Here is a 15,904-nt window from a genome sequence, read left to right as displayed (position 1 = left end):
ATTTTCTGCAGGTTAAAAATTATAATTATAGGAATTTTAAGCTTGCAGAATGAGGAGTTTTGACTCTATGTATGTTGAAAGTGTGATTAAAACCCAAAAAACTCTACCAAGAAACTCTTGGAGCTGATAAATGAATTCAGTATGGTTGCAGGATACAAAATCAACATACAAAAATCAGTAGCATTTTAATACTCCAACAACAAACTAGAAGAAAAACAGATCAAGAAAACAAGCCCATTTACAATAGTCTCCAAAAAAATAAAATACCTAGGAATAAATCTAACCAAAGAGATGAAAGATCTCTACAATGAGAACTACAAATCACTTCTGAAAGAAATTAAAGAAGACTCTAAGAAATGGAAAGACATTCCTTGTTCATGGATTGAAAGAATCAATTCAGTAAAAATGTCCATACTTCCCAGAGATATCTACAGATTCAATGTGATTCCCATCAAAGTACCAATGGCATTCTTCACAGAAACAGAAAAAGCAATCCTAACATTCGTATGGAATAACAAAAGACCCCAAATAGCCAAAGCAATCCTGAGCAAAAAAAGTAAAGCTGGAGGCATTACTCTTCCTGACTTCAAAGTATATTACAAATCTGTAGTAACAAAAACAGCATGGTACTGGCATAAAAACAGACATGTGGACCAATGGAACAGAATAGAGAACTCAGAAATCAACCCACATATGTACAGCCAACTGATCTTTGACAAAGGCACCAAAAACACATTGGGGAAAAGACTGCCTCTTCAATAAATGGTGCTGGGAAAACTGGACATCCATATGTAGAAGAATAAAACTAGACCCTTACCCATCACCATATACCAAAATCAACTCGAAATGGATTAGAGACCTAAACATAAGGCATGAAACTTCAAAACTCCTAGAAGAAAATGTAGAGGAAATGCTCCAGGATTTAGGACTGGGCAATGACTTTATGAATAACAACCCTGAAGCACAGGCAATAAAAGAGAAAATAAACAAAAGAGATTATATCAAACTAAAAAGCTTCTGCACAGCAAAGGAAACAATCAATAGAGTGAAAAGACATCTTACAGAATGATAGAAAATATTTGCAAAATATGTATCTGACAAGGGATTAATATCCAGAATATACAAAGAGCTCAGACAACTTTACAGCCAAAATAATAATAATAATAATAATCCAATTAAAAAATGGGCAAAGGAGCTGAATAGACATTTCTCAAAGGAAGACATACAAATGGCCAACAGGTATATAAAAAAATGGTGAACATCACTAATCATCAGGGAAATGCAAATCAAAACCACTCTGAGATATCACCTCACCCCAATCAGACTGGCTATCATAAAAGGACAGAGAAAAACAAATGCTGGTGACGATGCAGAGAGAGAGGAACCCTCCTGCACTGTTGGTGGGACTGAAAATTAGTACAACCATTATGATGAACAGTTTGGCGGTTCCTTAAACAACTACAATTAGAACTTTCATATGATCCAGCAATCCCACTACTGGGGATATATGCAGAGGTTTGGAAAACATCAGGTTGAAGGGGTACCTGCACTCCCATGTTTATTGCAGCTCTATTTACAATAGCCAGGCAATGGAACCAGCCTAAATATCCATCAATGGATGACTGGATAAGGAAATTGTGGTATATGTACACAATGGAATACAACTCAGCCATAAAAAAGAATGAAATTCTACCATTTGCAACAACATGGATGAGCCTGGAGAAAACTATCCTAAGTGAAACATCTCAGGTACAGAAAGAGAAATACCACATGTTCTCACTCATAAGTGGGAGCTGAATCCATAAATAAACTGATGAACAATAAAGAGAGAGAGAAAGAAAGAAACAACAATCACAGTAATCTATCCTAAGTGAAACATCTCAGGTACAGAAAGAGAAATACCACATGTTCTCACTCATAAGTGGGAGCTGAATCCATAAATAAACTGATGAACAATAAAGAGAGAGAGAAAGAAAGAAACAACAATCACAGTAATACATCAAACTATTAGAAAACTAGCGGTGGAAAAGGGGAGGGGAGGGGGAGAGGGAGGGGTCTAATGAGGAATTGGTCAGTGGACACAAAGAATGATTTTTTATTGTTATGATGAACAAGCTAACTATATTGATCACACATTCTACACAATTATTGAAAATCAATGTTTTACCCCACATGTATATATAATAAAAAAATAATAAAAATAAATTCTTGGAACAAGAAAAAAATTATAATTGTAGGATTTTTAAGTTTGAAGAATGAGTGATTTTGACTTTATGTATGTTGAAAGTGTGACTAAATGTGTTTTATTTTTATTAATTTCCTGTTTGTGATTCGGTTGTTTCTTTTACCTATCAAATAAATTCAAATATATGTTCTTATTTCACACACACACCCCAAACATACACATAATTTTAAAAAGATAGTATCCTCTATAAAATATTCTGTACCGTATTTCTTTTTTATTTTCTATTTAGCTAAAATTTTGGAATATTTCTATATTACGACTTGAAAGCTATTGATTTTCTACTATTGATTACTGAGCTATTTTGCTAGCTGTAATTGTTGTTCAGTTGAGTCTCTTAGAAGTTTCAGATGTATCACTTAAAATACCAAATCACCTAAGGCAGTGACAAGTTTATCTCCTCATTGCCAGTTATTATACTTTTCATTTCTTTCTTTTGTCTAATTTTGTTGGCTAATACCTCTAACATTGTTAAATAACAGCCATGTTAGTGGGCACCTTTAATGAAATGCATGTAGTATTTGTCCATTAAGGATGGTGGTGGCATTTAGATTAAAACATATCCTAATTTTAATATATTTCTCCATCATATATTTAATTATTTTGTCAACAACTAATTAAATGTCTTGATCAGTGTGAAAAGTGACTAATATGAAATCTGAGTAGCAAGCACAGACTAGCTGTGTAAGAAAATGGCAGCACCGTAATTGATAGTTAAAGGTGCTTAGGAAAAGGTGACCTGAACAGTGTTTCTGGTTTTTATTCAGGCTTCAGTTTTTCTTAGAGGGTTCAAAAATCCATTCTCAGGATGTCAGGAGGCACACCTGCAGTGATCCATGGGAAGCAAAGGGTTCACCACATAGGGGAATCTGGTGGGGAAGTTCTATCCAATCAGGAGGAAAATGTTTGGAAAGGGTGTGCCACTCTGTGTTTCATGTCTCTAAACTTAATGCAGCCCATCTCCAGCTCTCTGAAGTGGGTCACACCTGAACAATTCTCTAGGACATGGCATCCTAAGCTTATCCAGGCAGCTGGATAGGAAGGGAGAGCAGAATGTTATCAGCAATTGAACAGGGCAAGGAGAGCTAAGAACCTCACTTGAGTACTATCAGGTTGAGAATACAGTACAAAGGTTAAAGCATTATTGGTGGTAACAGTCTTAATATGTATATGTCACTTAAGGTGTATGTTCCAACCTGTACTAGTTGTCTTCCGTGTTTTGTGCAGGTTGTTATCTTGCAGTTCTCCTCACCATCATTCTGGGAATTTTATTTGCCTCTTTTTTGTGTTCAATCTCCTGTTTCCAGTATCTCATGCCTTACTTTTTCTTGGTTTCCTCTCATTTTACTGGGCCCTAAAAGAGCTTTCTGGGAAAATGGAGTACTGGAAGCAAATATGGTATTATTGAATGTGCTGCTGAATTCTGTTTGCTACTGAATTAAGATATTTGCATTGACATTCATAACTGAGTTTGGACTGAAGTTATCTTTTTGTGCAATCTCTATTGGGTTTTCATAATGATGTTATACTGCTAAATAAAATAATTGAAAGATATCCTCGTATCACCATAGCCTACAATTTCCTGCCATTAGAATTTTCATTCCTTAGGGCTGGCCCGGTGGCGCACTGCTACAGTGCGCTGCTTGGGAGCGTGGTGGTGCTCCCGCCGAGGGTTCGGATCCCACATACAGACCGGTTCCCACTCACTGGCTGAGCGAGGTGTGGGAGCAACACCAAGGGTTGCGATCCCGTTGCCGGTCCTGGTCCGGTACGGGCGCGACACTGAGGGTTGCGATCCGTTGCCGGACACGAAAAAAGACAAAAAGGAAAAAAAAAAAAGAATTTTTATTCCTTAAAAGATTTTTAGAATTCCCCTGCAAATCCATCTAACTAATTTTTCCCAAAATAGTGTTTCCTCGTTTTATTTCTTTTTCTTAAATTTTCCACACAGAATGCTTAATAGATTGACTTTTATACTTTTTCTTATTTATTCATTAAGCATATTTAAAGCTATAAGTTTCCTTCCAAGGACTATTTTAACTGTATCCCATAAGTTCTAATAGACAATAATTTGAAAGACAATAATTTTATTACCTTTTTCCAAATGAATATTTTTTATTTTTTATTGTTGAGTCTCTTTCTCATTATTTTTAAAGCCTTAGGTTTAACATATGGTCATTATAGAAAAAATCAGAAGACTTATGTCATTTTTAAAAATACTCTCAATCCTATGAACCCAACAATCTTCCAAGCACTGTTTTCCTTGGGAGTGGGAGGGAGCATCACACTTCCTGATTTCAGAATGTATTACAAAACTATAGTAATCAAAACAGTATGGTACTGTCATAAAACAGATATATGGCTCAATGGAACAGAATAGAGAGCCCCCAAATAAATTCACTCATTATGGTTGGGCAACTTATCTTTGACAAGGGTACTAAACACATAATGGAGAGATGACAGTCTCCTCAATAAATGGTGTTGGGAAAACTGGATATCCACATGCAGAAGAATGAAACTAGACCTTTATCTCACATCACATACAAAAATCAACTCAAATGGATTGAAGGTTTAAATAGAAGATCTGAAACTATAAGGCTACTACAAAAAAAACAGAGAGAAAAAGTTTCTTGACCTTTGTTTGGGCAATGATAACACCAAAAGCAGAAGCAACAAAAGCAAAAATAAGTAAGTGAGAGTGTATCAATCTAAAAATCTCTATACAGCAAAGGAAACAATCAACAGAATGAAAACAGAATGGAAAAAATACTTGCAAACCATATAACTGACAAATGGTTAAAATCCAAAATATATAAATAACTCATGCAATTCAATACCAAAAACAAACAACAACAACAACAACAAAAAAAAAAACACAAATAACCCAATTAAAAAATGAGCAAGGAATCTAAATATACATTTCTCAAAAGAAGACATGGCCAATGAGTATATAAAAAGGCCAGCAGGTATATGAAACGGTGCCCCAAATCACTAATCATCAGGAAAATGCAAATCAAAACTACAATGAGACATCACTTCACACCTGTTAGAATGACCACTATCAAACAGAGATAGTGAGTGTTGGCGAGGGTGTGGAAAAAGAGAACCTTTGTATATTGTCGATGGGGTTGTAAAATGGTACAACCAATACGAAAAACAGTATGGAGGTTTCTCAAAAAATTAAAAATATAACTACCATATGATCCAGCAATTCCACTTCTGAGGATATATTCAAAGGAAATTAAATCAGTATCATAAAGGGATACCTGCATTCCCATGTCCATTGCAGAATTATTCACAATAGCCAAGGTATAGAAATAACCTACATGTTCATTGACAGATGAATGGATAAAGAAAATGTGGTAAATATACATATAATAGAATATTAATCAGCCTTAATAAAGAAGGTAATCCTGCCACTTGTGACAACATGGATGAACCAGAACATTATGCTAAGTGAAATAATCCAGACACAGAAAGACAAATATTGTACGATGTCACTTATATGTGTAATATAAAATAGTTAAATTCATAGAAGCAGAGAGTAGAAGTGATTGCCAGGGGCTGTGAGATGGGGAAATGGGGTGATGTTGGCCTATGGGTACAAAGTTTCAGTTACACACTATGAATAACTTTTGGAGATCTAATGGTAACATATAGAAATGTTACCATAATTTGCAATACTGTACTGTATACTTGAAATTTGCTGAAAGGGTAGATCCTAAGTGTTCTTACCACACACACAAAAAAATAATAATAAAGGTAACTTTGTGAGGTGATGGATATGTGAATTAGCTTCATTGTGAGGGTCATTTTACAATATGCACATGTACTGAAACATCAAGTGGTACAATTTAAATACATACAATTTTTAATTGTCAATTATACCTCAATAAAGCTGGGGGGGGAAGAAGACAGCAATAGAAATTTTTATTTTAAATTTCCTCCTTGATCAAAGGTCGACTGAAAATGAAATTTTCAATTTACAGATGGCAGGGACTTTTTGTGTTTTCTAAGTTTGTTATTAATTTATAAAATTTTGTGATCAGAGAAATTTGTGTGTATCATTTTCACCTTGGCATTAATATGTTTTCCTTTTTGATGTAATATATAATAAGTTTTTGTGAGGATTCCACAAATATTAAAAAGAATAGTGTTTTGCTTTGCTTTGCAGCACACAGAATCTATACATATATACACACACACATTAATTAGATTTACTTTAGATGATCTAAAGTAAATTATCAACCGTTATATTTTGATGATTAAGTACTGATTTGGGGCCTGAATTCAACCTGCCCATTGTGAAGATTATAACCTCTTCTTTCTTTTTTATTTGTGGTACCTACAAGACTGTCATTTTCAACTGTTTTCAACACATTGTTTTAAAAGTCTCAGGTTAAAAATTAACTTTGTTTGTTATCCAATATGGAAGTTTTTCATTTTTTATTTCATTTATTTCCATAGTAAATGCATTTTTCCTGGACCAGAGGTTTTTGCAACAGGTTCATAAGGGGAAGGAACTTCTTCTTGGGATTACCTTGGTGCCCCAGGATTTGGGGGTGGGTTGGTTTAGTCTTTAATCTTCCTCAAATAAGGAAGACTATCAGCTGTGCCATACTTTGCATAGCAATTTGTCTGTGTCCAGTCTGCCACACAGAGAGATAGACAGCATCCTGCAAATATAGCTTGCTCTCGGATTCAATGTACAGCCTCATCTCCTGTGCTTGTCAGAACAAAATCAGGTCAGCAGAACTTCCCTTGCCGACATATGCATCCATACAAAGGCAAGGGATTTGGGGTTTGCGTATTAAGGTGTATCCACCCTTTGAGATGAATACTTGCTGATCTGCACTCTCCAGTCATTGTGTCCTTGCTCATTTCCTCCCAAATGCACATTTTCTCATTCTCTTCACTGCTTTTAGCAGTCCTTCCACTTGTCCTAGGGTTTGGAGTTTTTATTGCCACTTAATTGTTTGGGGTTTAATAAGAATTTGCGTTTTTGTTTCTCCTTTTTGCTCTCAGATGATATCAGGATGGTAAGAGGTGATTAACTGCTGACTTTGCAATCACCGTATTCAAACCAGGAATCTCACTTGTATTTTTCAAAAACAAATATTCATAATGCATCTTGAAATTTGTTACTTTTTAAAAGTAACTTTGCTATGAGGTAAATTGAGAATCTCTGAACAGTAAAAAATATTTTTATGGTCTTTCTCCATCTCATTATTGTAAAGAGTCGTGTGTGTTTGTGTGTGCGCGCGCGCGCGCCCACGGGTCTATATGCCTACATCTTTTTTGTCATTATAGTTTATCTATGGATGTTGTTATAACTGCAACCTCATACCACAGTCTTTTTTTCTATATATACTCCATTGCTATAATACCTCCATAGTTTCCCATAAAATACTTTTATTAAGGAAGTCACTTTAGAGGATAAATTTTCTGATTTATTTTTAGGCTCAAAAGTGTCACTTTTTGTATATTACATATTTAGAACACAAATGCTATAAACTGAGAACATTTTTAAATCTATACTTTGATCTAACTGCATAATAAAACTTTAATATAGTGTAATTGGCTCATTTCTCAATTTTCAAATCTTCAGAGGAGTTTTCTATGCATTTTCTAATAGTGTTTAATAATAAAGAAATAAATTTCCATTCATCATTCTATTGTTTTCCATATATTATTTTACAGTATTTACTGCAGCAGGAAGGACACACGTATTCCCAATTAAATTGGATTTTTAGTATTTTCCTCTATTAAGATTCCTGAAAAGAGAATTTTATCATTTACTTCAGGAAAATTTAAATATAATATTGAGTACTCTATTTCCATAAATCATGCTGAAAACAGCATCTATATGTCTTCGGATCCCTATGTTGTAAATGTCTTACTAATTATGATGCCATGATACAATTATTAGTTAAAACTCAAGGCAAGACTGTAAATTTAGGGCTAGGTTTATTCACAATGAAAGTAGGTATAAAACAACATTTCAAAAAGTTTTAACAATTTCAAAAAATTAGCCTTCTTGTCAAATTCAAGTAGGTTATCAATTTTTAAATGTGTATTTGTGAATAACAAACATACTAGACAGGTATCGTGTCACCTCTGCTATTTCTTATTGTTGCTTATACTTATATCAGTAGTGTTATATTCAATGTAGATTATATTGCAGGAGTTTTTTGTTTTTTTTTTTTCATAAAGTCATTTGCTTATTTTATGAGGATTACTTGAGTTAAAAATAGTTAAAATGATATATCACATGTCTGGCTAACTGGGCACATGAATTGCCATAAGCTGCAATAGGCTTACAGAATAGCCATCTGGGGCTTGCTGTCCATTGCACCAAGCTGGAGAGACCTGACACTTTCCCAGGAAATCATACATAAAATCTACCTAAGTTGTAACTGTCTAGCATGCAGATCTACAAAGTAGAAAATGTTTACCCATATAAGTCATCAAAGCTTAAAATTTTTCTCATTATTTTAGGTTAGGAGTTGGAAAACTTTTTCTGTAAAGCACAAATTAGTAAATATGTAGGCATTACAAACATGTGTCTGTTACAATTACTCAATCTTGCCGTGATAGTATGAAAGCAGCTTTAGTCAATACGTAAATCAATAGACATGGCTGTGTTCCAATAAAACTTTATTTATAAAAACATTGGTGGAGCAGATCTGGCCCACAAGCCATAGTTTGTGACCTCTATAATGTTAACAAAATGTCTATCATATCTGACCTGCACCTCACCCTCACCCAATAAATTATCTTGAGGTTAGTACATACATTTTGGAGATCACTCTTCTAAATAATTCCTGAAAATGAATATCATTCTACTCTGCTTTAGCATTCAATATATGAAACTTTTTTTTTTTAATACGTTTTATTTTTTTTAATTTATTTATTTGTCTTTTTTCGTGACCGGCCACACCACCGCGCTCAGCCAGTGAGCACACCGGCCATCCCTATATAGGATCCGAACCCGCGGCGGGAGCGCTGCTGCGCTCCCAGCACCGCACTCTCCCAAGTGCGCCACGGACTTGGCCCTCCTTCATTTTTAAAGGATAGTTTTGCTGGATATAGAATTCTTGGCTGGCAGTCTTTCTAGCACTTTGAATATACCATTCCACTGTACCATTCCACTGTCTTCTGGCCTTCAGGGTTTCTGATGAAAAGTCAGCTGTTTATCTTATTAATGATCCTTCATACATGAAGAGTCACTTCTCTCTTGCTGCTTTGAAGATACTCTCTTTGTCTTTGCCTCTCACCAGTTTGATTATGTAATGTGTCTAGGTGTGGATCTTTTTGAGTGTACTCTACTTGGGGTTTGTTGATGTCTTTGGGTATGTAGATGAATGTTTTTCATCAAATTTGGAAGGTTTGGTGAAACTTTTAATGTTCTAGTTTTTGAGGAAAGGACAGGGATTGTAAAAATAGTCTTGTACATGTTTCTATTAGGAGCTAGGTAACATAGTTATTTCTGATAAAATGCTTTAACCCACTTTCACTGACTTGAGAATTGTCTTCTTTAATGTAAAAATACTTAGAACAAAATTTTCCAAAAAACAAAGCTTTACTTAGGAGTTTGATTTTTTTTAAAGGAATTAATTATTTGGGTTGATTGTGGCATCATATCCTGCAAAACATCAGGAAGACAAGAACTTATGAAGCAAATAATATCTTTGTTCATTAGAGAAAAATTAACAAACAAATATGCAGTGAATAAATTAATTTAGCTCTGCTTAATTGACAGAGACATCAGAAAATTAATACTACAGCCACATCTGATGTATTCACTGCTCTAGAAAAATTCCACTTTCTACTCAACCATCAAGTCAAACTGTTTTACTTCAAAAGCTGTTTCCATTGCAACACCAAAGGGTGTTTTAAGGCACTTTAAACTCTTGTCATTGAAGCCTGCACATCTGAGACTCTTTTGTTCCATCCTGGCATTTTAAAGTCACCTCCTTTCCTGTGGTTTGGAAGTAAAGGGTGAAAATCCACTCTCTCTTCGTTCACGCTGTTCCTTCTTCACACTACATACAGTTACCTGTCTGACTACAAGACACCCTTGTGAACTCAGAGCACCCCTGGGTGAAATACCTGGAACCTCTAACTCCCTTCTCTCTCCCATCTTCCCATTTCCTTGGTAAAGCAACACTTATCTTAAAATGCAGCACTTATTTTCAGCTTTCCTTTGCTGCCTGAAACTTATGATAATTTAAAATCAGAATCGTAGCATTTCTGCTTCAGTTTTAATTTAATTATAACTGTTAATAAATAGTTAAAATGTATTCTTAAAGAGTGACTCCTTTATCTAAAGATATATCAACATTTTACAAATACCATCAGAGAAACCTCAAATTACTGAGAAATAAGAGATTCTAATTATCTACATTTCACTAAGATCTAGCCAATATAAATTAGATCTCTTAATTTTGAACATATGGTATAACTTCTTGCTTATAAACTCTAATTTTGGAAAATCCATATGCACTTTAAAAACAGACATATTTAAAGCAACACGTCTATTTTGAGTCCTGTTATGAACTAAAAAATTTAAATGTGTTAAATATGAAAAAGAAATTAGCATATGCTTAGCTATTTCAAATCCTCTATACAAAAAAAAATGTTTTTAAAATAATTACAACATAATTTTCAAGATAGACTTTGGATACTTTAGAGCTTAAAGTAAATGGTTGTCTGACAGCAAGTTCCACAGAGCAGATGTCATAAATCAGCGTGAAGATATTTGATGAAGCACGTTCAAGGGAACTAACAGAAAAATATTTCAAAATCAATCGCAGTGGGCAGTAGAGAGTTAAAATGCTGAGTTTTATGTTCTCCTATATATAGTTTAATTCCTGTCTTACACTGCCCACCTGGTTGTATTTGGGGGAGAGGACCAATTTAAACTGGTCAGAAAGTAGCACAGGAAAGAGGCTTCTGTGATTTGTCATAATGGAAGGGAGAAGTAAGAGAATATATTTGGTGACCCTTCAGCAGGAAGTCAACCTCTTACTTCCAAAATTACAATGATTCTAAACAAAGCAATAATGGTAAACATTTAAAAATTGCATTCCCTTTAAAGTGTCCAGAGGCCTTTCATAGTGACTCTGTTATTCAATCATTGCAGCATTGTTCACAACAGCCAAGATATGGCAAGAACCTAAGTGTCTTTCGGTGGATGAATGGATAAATAAAATGTGGTGTGTAAACTACGGAATTTCAATCAGCCTTTTATAAAAAGGACATCCTCCCATTTGTGACAACATGGATGAAACTGGAGGACAATTGTGCTAAGAGAAATAAGCCAGTCACAGAAGGACAAATATGACATGATTTCACTTAAATGTGAAATCTAAAATAGCTAAACTCAGAGAAGCAGAGAGGAGAATGGTGGTTTCCAGGAGCAAGAACATGGGGTGAATGGGAAGGTGTTGGACAAAGGATACAAACTCTCAGTTATCAGATAAATAAGTTATGGGGATCTAATGTACAGCATGCTGACTATAGTTATTAGTACTGTATTGTTTATTTGAAATTTGCTAGAGGAGGAGATCTTAAGTGTCCTTAAGTGAGTACAGTCACGCACTGCATAAAGAAGTCTAGGTCAGCCCCAGATTGTGGATACCAGCGCGGTCAGAACAATGGACTATATGTAACGTAGACACAGTTCTCAGAACATACTCCTATGATTGACACATGACTTTATATGTGTGAGAACTATTCCATTTCACAGAACTGTAGAAAAATCATACGAAGTGAATAAGTATGAAAAGTTGCTTCAAAATTTGTTACTTGACTGATGTCTGCAGATCTTTGATTTACTGTGAGGAAATAGGACCATCGTTATAAAAACATAGAATAAAAAACTGCTGAGCTCTTCTTGAGTCCTATGTCATTCAGTACTTACTTCAGAAACTACCCTCTCTTTATTAGGATTGCTAGGAATCAGCCATGGTTTTATTATTTTGGTGTGACTTTTTAAAGCTGAAATACACTACTAACAAAGAGCTAATTCCTCCTTTATTGATTTTAAAAGTATTTAGATATCTTAAGTTGATTTTATTTTTTTACTTTTATTTGTATTTTTTAATTTTATTTTATTTTGTCAATATACAATGTGGTTGATTATTGTGGCCAATTACCAAATCCTCCCTCCCTCCTCCCACTACCCACTCCCTCCCAACAACCTCATATCTGTTCGCTTGTTGTATCAACTTCAAGGAATTGTGATTGTTGTGTCTTCTCCCCCCGCCCCAGGTTATTTGTGTATTTATTTATTTATTTTTAGCTCCCACAAATAAGTGAGAACATGTGGTATTTCTCTGTCTGTGCCTGACTCATTTCACTTACTATAATTCTCTCTAGGTCCATCCATGTTGTTGCAAATGGCAGTATTTCATTCTTTTTTATAGCAGAGTAGTATTCCATTGTGTAGATATACCATATTTTCTGCATCCACTCATCTGATGATGGACATTTGGGCTGGTTCCAATTCTTAGCTATTGTAAAGAGTGCTGCAATGAACATTGGAGAACAGGTATACCTTCAACTTGATGATTTGCATTCCTCTGGTTATATTCCCAGCAGTGGGATAGCTGGGTCATATGGTACATCTATCTGCAATTGTTTGAAGAACCTCCATACCATTTTCCATAGAGGCTGCACCATTTTGCAGTCCCACCAACAGTGTATCAGAGTTCTTTTTTCTCTGCAACATTGCCAGCATTTATCATTCACAGTCTTTTGGATATTAACCATCATAACTAGGGTGAGATGGTATCTCAGTGTGGTTTTGATTTGCACTTCCTGAATGCTGAGTGATGTTCAGCATTTTTTCATATGTCTGCTGGCCATTTGTATCTCTTCCTTTGAGAAATGCCTATTTAGCTCCTTTTAATTGGGTTACTTGTTTTTTTTTGTTGTAAAGTTGTTTCAGTTCCCCTTGTATATTTCGGGTATTAATCTTTTCTCAGATGTATATTTTGCAAATATTTTCTCCCACTCTGTTGGTGTTTTAACTCTGTTAATTATTTATTTTGCTGTGCAGAAGCTTTTTCATTTGATATAATCCCATTTGTTTATTTTTCCTTTGGTTGCCCATGCTTTTGGGGTCATATTTATGAAGTCTGTACCCAGTCCTACTTCCTGAAGTGTTTTCCCTATGTTTTCTTTAAGAAGTTTTATTGTTTCAGGATGTATATTTAATTCTTTAATCCATTTTGAGTTGAATTTAGTATATGGCGAGAGGGATGGGTCTAGTTTCATTCTCCTGCATATGGATATCCAGTTATCCAAGCACCATTTGCTGAAGAAGTCTCTTCCCCAGTGCATTGGATTGCTACATTTGTCAAAGATCAGATGTCTGTAGGTGTGAGGGTTGATTTCTGGATTCTCAATTCTATTCCATTGATCAGTGTGTCTGTTTTTATGCCAGGATGATGCTGTTTTTGTTATTATAGCTTTGTAGTATAGTTTAAAATCAGGTAATGTTATGCCTCCAATTTATTTTATTTCATTTTATTTATTTATTTATTTATTGCTCAGGATTGCTTTGGCTATGGGTAGTCTTTTTAAATTCCATATAAATGTTTGGATACTTTTTCCATTTCTGAGAAAAATGTCATTGGAATTTTGATGGGGATTGCATTGAATTTGTAAATCACTTTGGGTAATATGGATATTTTCACAATGTTGATTCTTCCAATCCAAGGGCATGGGATATCTTTCCATCTTCTTGTGTCCTCTTTAATTTCTCTCAACAGTGGTTTGTAGTTCTTGTTGTAGAGATTTTTCACATACTTAACTCAATTCCTAAGTATTTTATTTTTTTGTGGCTAGCTTACTTGATTTCTCTTTCTGTATGTTCACTTTTGGAGAATAGAAATGCTACTGATTTTTGTGTGTTGATTTTGTATCCTACAACTTTGCTGAAATCATTTATCAACTCCAAGAGTTTTCTTGTAGAGGGTTTAGGCTGTTCAATATATAGGATCACATCCTCTGCAAACAGGGACAGTTTGACTTCATCTTTCCAATCTGGATGCCCTTTATTTCCTTCTCTTCTCTGACTGCTCTGGCTAGTACTTCCAACACTATGTTGAATAGGAGTGGTGAGAGTGGGTTTCCTTGTCTAGCCGACAAGCTAGAAAGCTGAAAGCATTCAGGATGATATTGGCCGCAAGTTTATCATATATGGTTTTAAATATGTTGAGATACTTTCCATCTATACCTAACTTGTAAAGAGTCTATCATGAATGAGTGTTGAATTTTATCAAATGCTTTTTCATCATTGATAGATATGATCATATGGTCCTTGTGTTCGATTTTGCTGATATGGTGTATCACACTTATCGATTTGTGTATGTTGAACCAACCTTGCATCCCTGGGATGAATCCACTTGATCATGGTGTATAATTTTGCATATGTGTTGCTGTATTCTGTTAGCTACTATTTTATTGAGGATTTTTGCATCTATATTCATCAAGGATATTGGCCTGTAGTTGTCTTTTTTGGTTATATCTTTACCTGGTTTTGGTATCAGGGTGATGTTGGCTTCATAGAATCAGTTTGGGAGATTTGCCTCTGTTTCAATCTTTTGGAATAGTTTGTAGAGAAATGGCGTCAATTCCTCTTTGAATGTTTGGTAGAATTCTGCTGTGATTCCATCTGGTCCTGGGCTTTTCTTTGTTGGGAGCCATCTGATAACAGCTTTAATCGCTTATTGTTATTGGTCTGTTCAGATTTTCTACATCTTCTTGGCTCAGTTTTGGTAGTTTGAGTGTGTCCAGAAATTTATCCATTTCCTCCAGATTTTCAAATTTGTTGGCATATAGTTATTTATAGTAGTCTCGAATGATTCCTTGTCTTTCAGATGTATCGGTTGTAATATGACCTTTTTCATTTCTAATTTTTGTCATTTGGATCTTCTCTCTTCTTTTTGTAGTTAGCCGTGCTAATGGTCTGTCAATTTTATTTATCTTTTCAAAAAAACAACTTTTTGATTCTTTGATCTTTTGTATCATTTTTTGGGTTTCAATTTCATTAAGTTCTGCTCTGATCGTAATGATTTCTTTCCATCTGCTAACTTTGGGTTTGGATTGTTCTTGTTTTTCTAGTTCTTTAAGGTGAAGTCTTAGTTTGTTCACTTGCCATCTTTCCATTCTTCTGAAGGAAGCATTTAATGTGATAAATTTCCCCCTTAGTATTGCTTTTGCAGTATTCAACAGCTTTTGCTATGATATATCATTGTTTTCATTAGTTTCAACAAATTTTTTGATTTCCTGTTTGATTTCTTTTTGGACCCATATGTCATTGAGTAGAATGCTGTTTAATTTCCATGTGTTGGTATAGTTTCCAGAATTTCATTTGTTATTGATTTCTAATTTTAATCCATTGTGGTCTGAAAAAATACATGGGATAATTCCAATTTTTTTGAATTTGTTGAGACTTCATTTGTGACCTAACATGTGATCTATCCTGGAGAATGACCCATGTGCTGTTGAGAAGAATGAATATTCTGAGGTTGTTGGATGGAATGTTCTGTAGATATCTGCCAAGTCCAATTGGTCTAGAGTGTTGTTTAGATCTTGTGTTTCTCTGCTGCTTCTTCGCCTATGTGATCTGTCCAATATTGATAGTGGGGT

At 34.7% G+C, this 15,904-nt stretch overlaps 1 protein-coding gene across 1 annotated transcript in view; it reads right to left on the bottom strand.

Annotated features, from left to right (window-relative positions):
• Window positions 1-15,904, bottom strand: part of MLIP (muscular LMNA-interacting protein) — a 67,130-nt gene that overhangs the window by 38,649 nt on the left and 12,577 nt on the right. The window lies entirely within an intron of this gene.

Source organism: Galeopterus variegatus, unplaced genomic scaffold, assembly GCF_000696425.1.
Source record: "Galeopterus variegatus unplaced genomic scaffold, G_variegatus-3.0.2 Scaffold308, whole genome shotgun sequence".
In the NCBI taxonomy this organism is placed as follows: domain Eukaryota; kingdom Metazoa; phylum Chordata; class Mammalia; order Dermoptera; family Cynocephalidae; genus Galeopterus; species Galeopterus variegatus.
Note: the sequence above shows the minus strand (reverse complement) of the source record. Positions and strands in the feature narration are given on the sequence as shown.